The sequence below is a fragment of the Myotis davidii genome, unplaced genomic scaffold (genome assembly GCF_000327345.1).
Source record: "Myotis davidii unplaced genomic scaffold, ASM32734v1 scaffold370, whole genome shotgun sequence".
Classification (NCBI taxonomy): domain Eukaryota; kingdom Metazoa; phylum Chordata; class Mammalia; order Chiroptera; family Vespertilionidae; genus Myotis; species Myotis davidii.
The window spans coordinates 10,795,581-10,810,589 of NW_006288615.1; positions in this window are offsets into that span (position 1 = coordinate 10,795,581).

Below are 15,009 nucleotides of genomic sequence, written 5' to 3' on the forward strand. Positions count from 1 at the left end.
ATAATACATATATATGTTTAATACACTTGTCAAAATCTGAGCTAGGCTGTGAAGAGCATAGTGTTCATATTGTCTGTGCTAGCCTATAACACCTTTGCTAATTTTTGGTTGTTGTGAGAATGAGTAACTTACTCCTAGTTATTTAGCATTCCACAATAATGGCAATATTTTTTGAATCATTATGTGAAACTCATTCTTTGAAAAGGATGTTGGTGTTTCTTCCAGTTGCATGGTGAGAATGGCTTCTATAAGCTGAAAATAGAATTATTGGCACTTTCAGAATATTGATGGCCAATGAAGAGAAGGGGTAGGGTATTTGAATTCTAAGAAGCTTTAGAAAAACCCAAAAAATTCTCTTCCTGAATCTCAGGAAGAACAATGATAACTGCCTTGGAAAGATAAAATGAATTGCATAAGAAAATATATTCAGCTTCTTAATATTGTTAGATAATTGATCAAGTCCTGGAACTGCAGTGATTTTTTTCATATTCAATTGACTTTCCACCATTCCGCTATAGGAACTGAATGCAAAGCAAATGAGAAAGGCAACTTTACAAAGTCCTATCTTCATCATAAATTTATTACATTTCTCTAATAAGAACCTGGTCTAACTCTGCTGAGGATTTCAGATTTTCTCAGGGAAAAGAAAGAGAAAAACTCGGTATGTATTCAAAGGCATAAGATGCTTTCCTTATTAGAGGATTTATTACATTAGCATTTGATTAGTTTGAACTCCTAATTTCTACTCTAGAGCAAAAGAAGGTCATCTAGGACTGCATAATCAATACTTCTCCAGTATCATAAGACTCATCAGTAAAATTGCCAGTGTTCTTTCTTTGTGTCTGATCATTTCTTTCTATTCTGGCTTTGAGCATTAATATGCAAGTATATGAGGTCTTCACTAACAAACTCTATTCAAGCATAACAGGTAAACTATTCAACCAGGTGCCTCGTTGACATCCATGACAAGGGCTTCACTTTCACAAGGAGGTAGCACCTGCAGAGAAGCCCACAGGTTGTGGAGTCACTAGGATTAGGTGTGGGCTCAACTTCTGGACCCCCCACTTCCTGGTGAAGTGACCTTGGGCAAATAACTTCTCCAAGCTTTAGAGTCCTCATTTACACCATGTAGCATTGTTGTTCATACTTAGCAAAGTAGTTCCTAAAATATGGCTACATAAGAGGCATTTCATAAAGATTTGTTTTTTCCTTTCTTTCTAATCTCCAGAAAGTCTCTCAACCTGAAATACCAGCTGTTGCAGGCATCGCAAGTGTTCTGAAGACTACAGGTTGGCCAGAATTGTTGGAACGAACCTATGCTGAGGGTAATGAGGGGCCCACAGTGAAACTTCTCACAGCAGCAACAAAGCGATAGGAACATAAATCATTACCTGATTATTTATGACTCAACACATAGGTGGAAAAAAGAAAATGCCCAATACTTACTAAGGGCAAGAATGGTCTTGGCACTTTTACACTTAATTCCTATTTGTCAACCTTATAAAATGAAATCAATAATCCTTTATAGAAAGGGAAACTGAGATTTAGAAAGCTGGTGTAACTTGCCAAAGGACAGGTGCAGGACACAGCAGTGTAGGAACAACACTCTGATGTTTGATACAACTTTGCCTAATATGTGACTCACACTGGTGAACATATCAGTACGTTGTCTGTTCTCCATGTCAAAGAATGGCAAGATCAGACTCTCTTATTCACGAATCATCCTTTAATCTATGGTGAGCACAGGAATCTGAAGGGATATAGAAATGATAACAGAGTAGTAACAACATTAACTTTAGAGTCAGACAGTTGTGGGTTTGAATCTGGCTCTGCCACTTACTATTTATGTGTCATTGGGAAAATTATTAAACTTCTGAAGCTTCCCTTCCTCATCTAAAAATGAGGATAATGATGGTACGTACTTCATAGAGCTGTTAAGGATTATTTAAAATAATGCCTGTAAAATACTTAACACAGTTCCTGACATATAATTATGAATTTATTTTCAGTTGTATTAAGACACTGCACTCTTAAAGTGTTTCACAAAGTTTGGATGAATAATTTCTTGCATCAGAATCCCTGGGGATCTTATTAAGTAAGAAGGTTCCTGGGCCTCGCTCCACACCTCATGAATCAGAATATTCAGGCAGGGGGACTTTGCTTTCAAACTAGTTGGCCATATGTAGTTGAAATCAGCTACTGATGCTATCCATCATTTATTCACTCCTCTCCTGGCAACAATATCCTGATTTCCATTTGGGGAATTTACACCCAACACACTCCACTTTTACTTTTTTGTTATTGTTAATCCTCACCCCAGGATATTTTTTCCATTAATTTTTAGAGAGTGGGAGGGAGGGAGGGGAAGAAAGAGAGAGAGAAGAGAGAGGAAAGAGAGGGAGATGAGAGAGAAACACGTTGATTGGTTGACTCCTGCCCATGCCAGGCATCAAAACTGAAATCCAGTACATGCCCTTGACTGGGAATTGAACCCGAGATCCTTCGGTGTGCAGGCCAACACTCTAACCATTGAACAACACCGGCTAAGGCCATGGTCAGCAAATTGCGGCTCACGGGTCACATGCAGCTCTTTGGCCCCTTGAGTGTGGCTCTTCCTAAGCCTTAGGAGTACCCTAATTAAGTTAATAACAATGTACCTACCTATATAGTTTAAGTTTAAAAAATTTGGCTCTCAAAAGAAATTTCAATCGTTGCATTGTTGATATTTGGCTCTGTTGATGAGTGAGTTTGCCGACCACTGGTCTAGGGCATCCACTTTTACTTTTGATGGAGCATCTACCTTGTGCCTGGTACCTGATTGGCATTCCCCCAGCCACAGAGACTGACAGGGTGGCTGTGTGAGAGTAGAACCAGAAAAAGCAGAGCTAAAAGATAGAGACAGGAGTCTCACGCTGATGGTGTCATTTGAGCCTCTGGCCTAGCTATACCTAAGGCCAAACTGCCTCCTACACTTTCACTTGTAGAGCCACCAGAATCCCTTTTTGGTTAGATCATCTTGGAATCATGTTTATTTTTGTTATAAACCACCAAAGGCCTTATTAAATTAGATAACATATTTATACTTTTTTGTGTGTGTGTGTGTCAAATGAACACTCGCTAGGCCTTAACTCCACACTGGGTTGGACCACATGTAGACCGTCAGGGTGCTTTTTGTTTAGGCTTAGGCAAGGCAAGTGGCCTCCTAGACTTCTCTCCTCTAAACTGATACCCGATCTGGGCCCTGTAGGGCATGCAAAAGACATACAAGAATACCCTGCTTAACTTTGATGCTTTGATTAAAATTTGGTTTTATTAGCCAGAGGCACCAAGTCAAATATCCAAGGGGCCAGGCAGGAAAAAATGATTAAGTAAAACAGGTGGGGCATCCAAGGAAAACATCAAGGCAACTCTGACTTTAAATGCCCAGCTTCACTGTTAACAAGACCACAGGAGTAGAGAAACTGGAGGATTTGGGAGCTCTTGTCTTCTTTAAAGGAAGCAGCTGCTGTCAGATCCAGCCAAAAGCTGCCAAAGGAGAATGCAGTCCCAATATTACCAGAGTAATCAAGCATCATTAATCTTATATGAAATCTCCTGAATTTTAAACACTAACAAATAACTTAAAGTTTTGAAACATGCTGTGCAAGCCGACACCCTGAGGGCCAAACTACAGACACACGCGAGGCACCCTGTCATCTCCTTGGAAGACCTCCCAAGAAATGGCAAGGCAAGAGTTACGGAGGAGACTTTCACAAGTAGGAGATTACCCAGGTCCATCTATACACACCTGGGAGACCATCCAGAGAAAAGACCCATAACCAAACAGGACAGGCAGAAGGCAAGTGTCTTTTCTCCATCCGTAGACTAGATTGGTGGTCCCTCGTGGGCTCCTCAGGAACGCATGATGCCCTTTTCGCATGTAAGATCTTCCTCTCTGGGGGAATGAAACCCTCTTTCTAGAAATTAGGTTGTGTTGCTAACAATCTCTACCTACCTGTTTTCTTAGTTTGCCCCTTTAAAAGCTGGTAGGGTCTTTTGGGTTTTATCTCTCCAGAAGACATGATTAGCCAGAAATCTGGCTCCAGGCAAGTGCTGAATTAACCTTATAATCCTAAAGAGACACAATCACTTTAGAGTTCATTTGGTTAACAAATATGTTATATATGCTTTCAACATGGGCTCTTCTAAACTGTGGTATCTCCCCTTACCCAACACATCCCAGATTTACATTTGCAGGGCAGAGCACAGACGGTTATTGACACAAATAAAAAAGTTGTCTTTCTAATTCAGTCCTTTAAGATTGGGAGGTCTGTGACTGACAACACGTGGCTTTCTCCTTCTCAGCATTTGTAGGTGGGAGCAAGCTAAGATAAACATCCAAGACAGGTTTAAAAAAGAAAAGAAAAGAAAAGAAAAGAAGACAGGCTCCAAGAAGGTTGACATAAAACCTTTGGAATGTGAAGTGCAGGTCATACTAATGAGGAAGCATAGAGATACAGCTCACTCAACTACCAATAGTCCTGTCACCTATCTTAGTCCTCATCTAATGCAGGGTCCTGAACTATTGCTCCAATTTCTAATTGTGGTCTATTGCTCTATTTCCAGGGAAATCAGGAGAAATGGGGAATTATTAAAGAGTTATTGCTTAGATAACCAGAGAAGTGACCTATGCTAGGAGACAATATCTGCTATTTTCTTGACTAGCTAATGGGGTGCTTAGCAAAAAAAAAAAAAAAAAAAAATCTCAACATGAGCTAAAGGTGTAGAAAGATGGAACTAGAACCAAAATGAGAGTTTATTGGATAGCTAATCAAATGTGTATAAAATTAATAACCCCTGAGTAGGACATCTCCCAAACTAAACAAACAGAATTTCTAGTTCTATACTACAACCAGATAGTTTTATCTTACTCAACAAACTAGTTCATCTAAAAGGGTGTCCTCGTTACACACAGGCCCAGCTGGTGGAGCTGCCATCAGCCTGGGATCCTGAGTGACCACATGGAGGAGAGTCCATGCTGACCGAAAAGGATTATGTAACTTGAAGAAAGAGTAAGCTTTCATTGTTAAGGCCATGGGATTTCAGAGTGAATTTTAATTGCAGCATAGCTAACTTCATCCTGACTAATAAAAGATATGCTGAAAAAACAGGAGTTTTCCTTGTCTCTGGAGTGAGGGAAAAGCAATTAGAAGCAGGGTAGCAGCTAGTGGTAAACTCTTCTATCTTCCTTCTGTCCTCCTGCTTTCTTTCCATTCTTATTCTATGCACACAAAAAATGCACCAATTCTGTCAATTTTCAGTTCTATATTCACACATATGCCAACTTTACAAAATGAAAATAAGGGAAAACATGAAAAGTACACAGCTTAGTTTTGTGCATAATTTAAACATTTAAAAATTTTGATGTATTCAAATGTATTCACGAAAGAGACATTAGCATGAAACACAAATGAGAAGTCAGTTTTTCAGTTCTCCCAGTCCTACTGTTCTTTGGCAAACATTCTCTTAGTAGCACATACCTATTCAGGGTCCTAGGATCTTTTTCTACCCTATTAAAATCTGCACTCAGAAAACACTGAACTAAACTCATTCACTCACTTAGTCTCTGACACTCATCTTCTGTGTGGCGGGAATTATGTTGTATCTATCCTCAAGGGAGCTCAAGAGGTTAGTGGGAAAGCTAATCTGCAAATAAATCCTTTTTGTGAAGTATGTTGAATAGACATCCACACAAGAGCAGGGACTAGGAGAAACAAGCACATATGTTTCAGGGGTCTTGGGATGTTAAGAGAAGATTTACTGATAAGGTCATGGTGACTTTTGCCCTTTAAAAGGTTATTCTAGTGACATTATAGTGGATGGTTGGAGAAGGGTGAGATTGGACCCAGAGAACCAGGTTAGGCAAGCGGTAATGGTGTCATAAACTAGGACGATTAGCAAGGGGGTTAGAAGTAATGGAGAAAAGAGGACTCCTGGCAGAAATATTAGGAGGCAGATACTAATTTGGATTTGAGGAATGAAAAAGAGGTAAGAGTTAAGGAATATTCTAGAGTAAGAGCCAGTGAATTTTTTCTATAATGAGCTGGCTAGTAAGTACTTTAGACTCTGTGAGTCACATACAATTCTGTTGTATAGCCTTTATTCCTTACACTATTTTAAAAATGTAAAAACTATTCTTATTTTGAGGCATGGAGTTGGCTCACAACCTATGTTGTAGATTAAAATATCTCAAGGGGCTGCCCAGCCAGTGTGACTCAGTGGTTGAGCGTCAACCTATGAACTAGGAGGTCAGGGCACATGATTCTCTCTCATCACAGAGGTTTCTATCCCTCTTTACTTCTCCCTTCCTTTCTCTGAAATCAATAAAACATATTTATATAAAAAAGTTTTCAACTTTGGGAGTATTTAGAAAGCAGTTAGTAGGAATGCTTTTCAATACTATTTGTGTTTTTACATTTGGATTAAATGAGGATAAAGAAATGTTTCTGTGGTATCCTAAACAGAATTCTAGGCCTTCAAATATGAAAAATTCTTTTGTTTCTAACTATTAAGTATTAACATGCATACACATAAGTGCACATACAATTAATTCTTGATTATCTGGGGGTGGATTAACTGGTTTATGGAGTAAGGGGTTTGTGGATTGGTCTGTTTTCAGATGGAGGAGGTTAAGGTGCAGCAGGTTTAGGCTGAAGCACTTCCCCTTTAGGGATATGTAATCAAGCCCTGGGCAGTTGCCCTGGTTATCAGTGCCCCAGTGGTGAGGGAACAGGACTCCAGGTTTGGGGGTCATGTAATCTGGCGCACTTGATCTACTCTGTTCACAGTCCCACCCAAAACTTGGCTGTTCAGCTCCTGCCCCTTGAAGAGCTGCCTTCAGCTCCAATCTCACAATTACCTAATTGTTCAGCCTCACTGGGAAATGAGATCTTGTTTATCCAAAGTTTGATCTGCAAACTGCCTTATCTACTTTGCGGTAATGAAGAGTTGACTGTGGTTTCATCTGACCTGCTTGTGGTTTGTGGTTATCTGTAAACTAGCTCATTTCCACTCACCCTCCAAAATTATCTCTGATAATTATTGAATGTAATTACATACTCTCCTCCAAATATTCCTGAAAATGTAATTTCACAGCATGGTGACCAATTCTGTTTATCTTCCAAAAGATTCATCCCATTTCACGGACCCTATGACATAGTTCTATTTGTTTTCAATATGATGTTCCTATGGTAGTGTCAAACTGTCCAATTTATAAGGTTGTTTCTTAATATTCAACTAAAAAAAAAACACAGGGCTGAAATTAATGTCTTAACTTAGGGAATGGTTTTTAAATGCTTAGTGCTGGCTGAGTATTAGTATACCAATCAGTACTCATTCTTTACTCCAAATGTTTCTATTTGATAACATCATCCATACCTTTTAACTTTTCACTGCGCTCTTTAATTCTAAGATATAACAAGGCAATGCATATATATTTTAAGAAAGCTTATGAAAAGAAAAAACAAACAAGGAAATACAGAACCACTAGCTGAAATCCACCGAGTGCTTTATCCTTTCAATACCAGGAGAAGAATAAACCGAATGGGCTAGTAAGAAGGAGCTGTCAGAAAGGCATAGACAGAAGCAATGGAGGAATCCAAGTGTGGGACAAAAGTGAGCGAAAAGATAAAAAAAGAAAGTGAAGGAAAAGCTACTGCCCTCGCTGACCTCACTACAAGCTCTCGTCTCAATACTTCCTGTAAAGAATATCAACATTTAAAGGAAGGCTGGAGGTAAGTCACACAGAATCAGAAGAAGTCCTAAAGGTTTCTGAATTAAAGTGGTAGGTGTGGAGGCAAAGTAAGCCAGGAGCTATACTGTCATAGTTTCCTTAGATCTCTGGTAGACTATTCCGGTAAACCTTGGAGAATGCATTTGATTAGTGAGCAGTCACAGCTATCAGAGTGCATGTACTGTGTTCTATCTGGTACTATGTTGCTAAATGAGATTGCTCAAACCTAGTTTACCTTTTAACATCACCTCTAGCTCCTTGTTCACTGCTTAACATTTTGTTTTCTTCCTCAGTCTCTTAAATTTAAATGTTTAAACAATAGAATGAATTTAATGTGAGACAGGGTAGAAAATCAATAACTGCAACTCCCTCTCCCTTAGATCCTTTACCCCCTTTTCTAGTCACTTGTGCTTTCAGGTTTCACCTTGGATGCCCAAAGCTCCAAGGGTGTCATTCTGTGGATCCTGGAAGCTCTCCACACAGAAGGCCTCTACCTGAATCCTCCTCACCTTCAGAACTGGCATGTCTCTAGAAGTCATTAAGATTTCAGGTATTTCCAGTTCCCTGTCTCCCAGGCATATCCGCCTCTTTGTGGTTCGGTAAGTTCACATACTAGTTCTGGTCATCCAGGCCAAGGCACTGAATTACTAGTGCAAGATCTTACAGAGTGCTCTTGGACTGTGGGCTGAGTGATCAGTAATACTTGAGATAGTGGCCGCTCTATTAGCCTGAATCTCAGAGTAAGATGTGGAGCAGAGCCCTCACTCACTTTCAAAGGACATGAAGTAAAAGTGAGAGATAAAGTGTTATTTTCAAAAGCCAGTAAGTTTGAGGGACATATTATGCTGTGACTAATATACCTTCCAGTACTTCTCCCTCCTCACATGAAAACAGAGACTCATTAAGGGCAGACACTTTATCTATGGTGTCATGTTCTCTTATGTATCTTCAGTGCCAGCACAGTGCTTAGAGTATGAGCAATAATCCTTCAATAAATATTTGCTTATTTAAAAAATAAGTGACTCTACTTCTTGCTTTGGTGATATAGGTTGCAATGGAGGTAAATAAATGTGATTATTCACGCAAATGAATCATAGCTCTGGTAGCTCAGCAAGTCATAGGTTTTTGATCTGAATACTACTTAATGGTGATTGTAGATACATTAGAAGGCTGCATTTGAGATGATTTTAGTTAAATCTGGGCTCCTTCAGAAAATGTAAGTTGGGCAGGTACTGGAGCAGCCTCATGAGTGGAAAACCTCTAATTCTGTTTAAGATTAGATATGAGTTATGGAGGAGTCTTATTAGAGGAAGAGAGAAAGGGCTAGACTGAACCTTGACAGTTGCATTAGATAAGGCCTTGCCAATTAACCAACACTCTGTTTGGAGTTACCAGGATTGTAGCAACTTCATTATAACTTAGTTGAAATTTTAGGAGAAATTTTAGCTGTGAATTATTAAGAAAGATAATTTTGCTTTATGAATTGTAAGCAAATGGAAAAGACTTCAAAGTGATTTCTGAAATGCCTGTGAATAGAAAGAGTTTTTATAATAGACACACTACTCTGTGATCATAGTCCCTGTACACTAAGAGAAATTACATTAAATTACAATAAAAGTATAAATATCTTTTGCCAATGAGCAACTCCATGGCAGGCAGATGCAGAAAGAGGGAGACTAGAATTATGTGAGTATATTTCTCAGAGGCCTAATTAGGCTATAAGAGTCATCCAGTTATAACATCCAAAGATCATACTGAATGAGCTTTGCCAGGCCATCTAAAGGGGTAATGGTGGCGTTAGTGTAAGTGGGTGACGATGTTCAGGCAGGTGGCGGACAGTGTCAGGGTCCTAAGCAGCGTCACTTTGTCTATAATAGCAGCTATGTAACATTACCTGAACAGTTTCCTCACAGAAAACAGAAATGGAGGCCAAGAAGGGGGGGTGAGGACCTTGAGCCCTGGAAAGCATTGGGCTTTAGAATCCAAGTTCAAGTGGGGCACCAAGCAAAAAGCCCTGAGAGTGACTGTCAGAAATGAAAATAAATAGACACAGACAATAATCCTATGGGAATGTTACAGTAAGTGATTTTTTTCATAATCCTTTATTTTCTTACTGCGGAAGACAAGAATGGTGGGAGGTGGGTGGGACATTGCTGGCAGACAGTGGGTGGAAGCGATTTCTTTCCTGACAGTGACAGTCTTCTGGGATTACTTAACACTCTAAAAGTTACCAAGTGTTAAAACTGTCTTAAGTTGTACTTTTTGTGTTTTGTGCTATTAGTTTCCTTTGTTCTTAAGATTAAATGTCTTCATAAATTGACAAAAACAAGGAGATTCTAGATATTGTAAATATTCAATAACTGAACCATTTTTTACAAAATAATATAAAATATTTAAAATTAAATCATCACTTTCTGATTGGTAACACCAATCAGAAAGGATTTATGCACCCCTATGTTCATAGCAGCACAATTTACAATAGCTAAGATTTGGAAACAGCCTAAGTGCCCATCAGCAGATGAGTGGATTAGAAAACTGTGGTACATCTACACAATGGAATACTATGCTGCTGTAAAAAAAAGAAGGAATTCTTACCATTTGCAACAGCATGGATGGAACTGGACAGCATTATGCTAAGTGAAATAAGTCAGTCAGTGAAAGATAGATACCACATGATCTCACTCATTTGTGGAATATGAAGAACATTATAAACTGATGAACAAAAATAGATACAAAGGCAAAGAAGCATCAAACAGTCTGTCAAACTACAGTGGGAAGCAGGGGAGGGACGGGGGGAGGCGGTAAGAAATCAACTGAAGGACTTGTATGCATGCATGTAAGCATAACCAATAGATGCAATGCATGAGGAGGGGGCTGGTGATGAGGGCAAGTGCCAGTGGGTAGGGGAGGCCAGGGTAGGTCAATGGGGGAAAAAAGGAGACATATATACTACTATTTGTAATACTTTAAACAATAAAATAAAATTTAAAAAAAAGCTGTGGTACATTTACACAGTCCTACACAGATGTAAAAAAGAAAGAATTCCTACCATTTGCAACAGCATTGATGGACCTGGAGAGTATTATGCTAAGTGAAATAAGCCAGTCAGAAAAAGATAAGTATCATATGATCTCACTCATATGTGGAATCTAATGAATAACATAAACTGCTGAATAAAATAGTTCCAGAAACATAGACGCACGGAACAGACTGTTGAACCTTAGAGGGAAGACAGGGGAGTGTGGGTGGGTGGGAAGAGATCAGCCAATAAACTCATATGCATATGTGCATAACCTGTGGACACAGACAATGGGGTGGTGAGGGCCTGGGGGGTAGGACGGGAGCGGGCTGGAAGAGGTTAATGGGGGGGAAAGGAGGACCTATGCAATACATTCAACAATAAATATTTTTTAAAAATTAAATCATCACAATTAATTGTACCTAACTTCATAACTAAAAATTATTAAAAGAGAAATGTATTTAATTGATAAAGTTATAATTTATGAACAATCTCTTCTTTTAAGCTTTCAAACTACAAGTGATAAATTTGTAAACAAATAAGTTATTCATCATATCTTTAAATGTCTGTGAAAAGCAATGGACTTTTAGATTTATTATAAGTGATAAAATGTTTAGTTCTTAAACCACTACTTTGTTTTCATCCTTATTTTGGATGATATCATCTCTATGGCATGAATTTTACTCTATGGTATTATAATCAGATGACACAGCATAAAATGTTTAGTACAGTTGGAGGCGAGGGCTCAGACTGCCTGGAGTTGGAATCCTGGGTCCTAACTGTTTGACCCAATTAACTTAATAACTGTGACACTTATGCTTGATCTCCCACATGTATAAAATTGATCATAATAATTTATGCTTCATAAGATCATTCTGGCCATTGAATGGAGCTACAGATGTAAAGTCCTTGACCTCATTAGATGATCTGTAAATAGTAGGTATCATTGACTATCTACAAACATAAGCGTCAAGCCTGTGTGGAACTGCCTGCTGGCAAAGTCTACTGGGGTATTGCTGACACACAATGTATTCAGGCTCTTCAAAAACAGAATTCACTGTCTTTACCTCGACATTGATGTTCTCTTTGAAATCTCTGCCTAATTGCTTTGACTCTTATCTCCTGGATTTAACCAATCATCCAGACATACTGATTTTACTTCATACATGTCTACCATGGCCTTGTTAGCCCTTTCCCCTTTATAGGTCCCTTGGTCATCTGAACTTTTGTATCAGCCCCCTACTTTGTCTTCTTTCTTCTATTCTAGTGCTCAGCCCTGTGCTCCCTCTTCCGCCCTTGTATTCATCTTCTATAAAACAGTCAAAACAATCCATCAGAGACACAAACCTAATTGGGTGACTCCCTTAGAAACTCCCAAAGACATCGGGTCACTTTACAGAAAAAAGTCTGAGTTCATAGCATGACTTAGAAACTTTAGGACTCAGGTGATGCCCTATTTCCAGTTATTCTCATTTGGAGCATGTACCTTTTATTTTTGTTATTTCCTTCTCCTCCAGGAACATGTCTTCATATCCCAGGTTAGGTTAAATACTACACAGTTTACTCAAATAGAGTCTATGTTTATCTCTGATTGATTACTTCTATCCTATATAATAAAACCCTAATATGCAAATTGACCTAACAGCAGGACCAGTTGCTATGATGTGCTCTGACCATCAGGGGTCAGATGCTCAATGCAGGAGCTGCCCCATAGTGGTCAGTGCACTCCCACAAGGAGAGTGCGGCTTAGCCAGAAACTGGGCTCATGGCTGGCGAGCGCAGCAGAGGTGGTAGGAGCCTCTCCCGTCTCCGTGACAGTACTAAGGACTCCCGAGGGGTCCCGGGCTGCGAGAGGGTGCAGGCCAGGCTGAGGAACCCCTCCTCCAGTGCACAAATGTTGTGCACCAGTCCTCTAGTATAATATAAAATCGTTCTTGGGCAGTCTCCTTTGCTAGACTACAAGCTTCTCAATCATGGCTTGCTAACTTTGCACCATAAAGGCCTGGCTTATAGTAGATTCTTAATGTTTTATGGAACTGTTGAACTTCATTTTAGTTAACTTCCCCAACATTTCTGACCTCCCCTCTAGGAAAACAATTAAAACACAGATTATCTACCTCTTATAGTTTCCACTCTGGAAATGCTATATCTCTATTTCCATCATTTCCATCTGGCTTTTATTTCAGGAACTGAGATTCTGGTTATAAAAAGCATACAAAGATCCCATAATGCAAATGTTCGTGAAACAATGGTCAAGTCTGTAGAACATTCTGAAGATGCAGGACCAAACCTACAAAGAACTGAACAAGCTGAGAGGATTTGGATTTGCCTGGCAAGACAAACAAACAAACAAACACACAATGGGGAGGAGAGGAAGATGTGGTTCTCTCCAATACTAGACCAACTCAGACCAGCTCTAGAGCTATGCTGCCCAATATCATAGCTACAGCCATCACCTGAGGCTATATTAATTGACTTTAGAAAGAGGAAGAGAGGAAGGGAAAGAAAGAGAGAGAGAGAAACATCAGTTGATTGCTTCCCATACATGCCCCAATTTGGGATTGAGCCCTTTTGGTGCCAGGATGATGCTCAACCAACTGAGCCACCCGGCCAGTGCCACACCATGTTTCAATGACTTTGCACAAACACAAAAAATATAAAATATCTCATTAATAATATTTTAATATTTTTACATGTTGAAATAACAATATTTTGGATATACTGGGTTAAATAAATATATCATTAAAATGAATTTTACCTACTTTTTTTTTTTCCATAGCCACTAGGAAATTTAAAATTATATATATGGTTCACATATTTCTATGGAACAATCCAAGAGGATGGAATAACACCCTATAATTATTACTTGTTTTCCTTTCAGTTGGAACCTTTGAGAAGCTCCTTTAGGGAATATGATGTCCGGTGTGGGCAAGGGCCATTGCAGAACCAGCTGTATCCTCAGGCTTCCTAGGGCCAGCTGTGAACAACAACACAGACCTTGCCTCTAGCAGTCAGGTTTCAATCTGAGTAGGTTTTCTGAGGCAGAGCTACTTCCAACCTCTACTCCCAGGGTGACCTGGGATGCAGTTGAACAAGTCATACGTTCCCCATGGTTCAGTCACTTCCAATGGGGCATAAACCATGGTTAGGCAACTACCTACGCAATGTCTCTTGAACCCGTGTGGCTAATAGGCCATATTGCCAGTGTCACAGCCTCTTTACAGGGCCAGTAACATTCCTGGTTCGTGGGTGAATAACTGCTCACCCCGCTGAAGTGAGTTAACTCTTTCAGGGCACCAGGGCACCATTCCGCACACTGAAGTAAGTAATGTATTCAATGGCTCCCTAAGGACGTCCTGGAGAACAGAGAAGAAGCAGAGCAATTTGAAGCTCACATACCAATTCTGCAAAGCCTATTGGGGGAGCAAGACAAATCAGATGGAAGTGCGCTCTGTCCGGTTGGGATGGAATGACAGTTTATATGAGCAGGATGTAATTGCCTAAGTGGGAATCTGGCTAAGAAAACGAGGCTTTTCTGAGAAGGACTTTGGAAAGGAAGAATAAAACATGCTAAGGCCTCAGTTCTGTACAAAAGTAGATTGCATGCTTGTGCACTCTACAGATTCTATTACAGAGTGTTGGGAGCTGTCTGTATTTTGTTCATTACAGTGTAACTATCATACCAACTTGGTGAACACTAATCTAAAAGTCAGGAAACTTAACTCAGAGCCACAGTGCCACCACTAACTGCCATGTGGCCTCAGGCAGGTACTTCTTCCTCCCAGCCTTAGTTTCCCCATGAGATGATGCTAGGGACTGTGTTGGGGTTGGGATATTTTCAGATGGGATTTGGTGAAAAGATTTAGGAATGTCCAAATCCTACCAGAATGTGGCCAACTGCGAATGAGACACAAGCAAGGAATGACAGCCCAAGGAAACTGATGATCACTTTACTGTTAGCTGGGTTCTTGCCCAAATTCTAAGGAATGTTCTGGTAAACAGCTGGAGCATAAAGGCTGAGGCAGGATTTCACCACACCGTGGCAAACTGCAGGAAGGACTAACAAAGAGAGTGCATGATGGTTTTGCTTCAAGAAAATAGGCTCTGGGTTGGCCCCTTCCTTGTGCTACAAGAGGAACCCAATGCATGGTGGCCCATTTCCCCATTCCCCACTGATACAGATGGTCCCTTGGGTTCCTCAACTCTAACCCATGAGATT